Consider the following 1,089-nt stretch of genomic DNA (forward strand, 5'->3'; position numbering starts at 1 on the left):
AAAAAAAATAATAAGCAGGAGGAAAAAAAATGCACATTTGATGACTGAAGATAGTTGTATGGACACAACTGGGGTCTACTTTATAGTATGTTCATTCTACTCCCTGGGGTTTATGCCTAGGATCAGATTTGGATACATGTGTAAGGATATGTCAGCTGTGCTAGCTAGTGGATATACTTAGACCAATTGAGTTCATTGGTAGAACAATTGAATGGGGGGGGGCGGAAGGGATTGAGGGCAATCATGAATGTTAGGGACAATGGAGGAGGAAGATGGGACATGGCAGAGGGTGGGGATGGGGAATCTAGGATGGCAAAACAAAAGGCAAGGTATGCAGGACACGGGAATTGGGAAATCATCTGCCGAGAACATGTATGTTGATGTGCTTGATTGAGCCAATGCACAATGTATTTTGGATGGAAAATTCATATGTGTGTTGTGATGAGAAAAAATTTATAATAAAAAAAAAAAAAAAAAGAAGGATGAATTAATATGCTAGGTCCCCCCCTGCCGAATCCTCACAACAGCATTTTAGGGACCTTATTAGCCCATTTTATAAAGAAAGGCCATACCAATACAAGCTAAAATCTTAAGTTACAACCTAAAACTAATTGAAGCAATATTTTATTACTCAACATCTCTAGAAAACATCCTTGGTGTTGACTTAATAGTAACCCTTTTTAGAATATGATGGTCATTTAAACATTGAAAATGCTCTAAAATATGTAATTTAGCTGAGGTTTAAAAAAAAAAAAGCAAAAACCTATAAAATTATCAATCCCATTCAGACCTTTTAACAAACAATATCCCCTGAAGGAGAACATGCAGAAATAAGAGAAAAAAATCCTGGAACTATTAAAAGAAGACCTTATAGAACCAACTATATCTCATAGCTATACTAGCCTAATTTGGCTAGTGTTAAAACTACATGGTACCTATAAAGATGTACAGTGATTAAATGTAAATTAATTTTAAAAAGCTAAATGGGGGAAACAGCAGTTAGTGTAATGGCTGTGTCGCTGGACTCCCACGTAGTCGACCGTGGTTCGCATCCCGGACCCCGTGGCTTAAAACTCACGCCAGGCGCGT

Source organism: Tupaia chinensis, unplaced genomic scaffold, assembly GCF_000334495.1.
Source record: "Tupaia chinensis unplaced genomic scaffold, TupChi_1.0 Scaffold146051_1, whole genome shotgun sequence".
Taxonomy (NCBI): domain Eukaryota; kingdom Metazoa; phylum Chordata; class Mammalia; order Scandentia; family Tupaiidae; genus Tupaia; species Tupaia belangeri.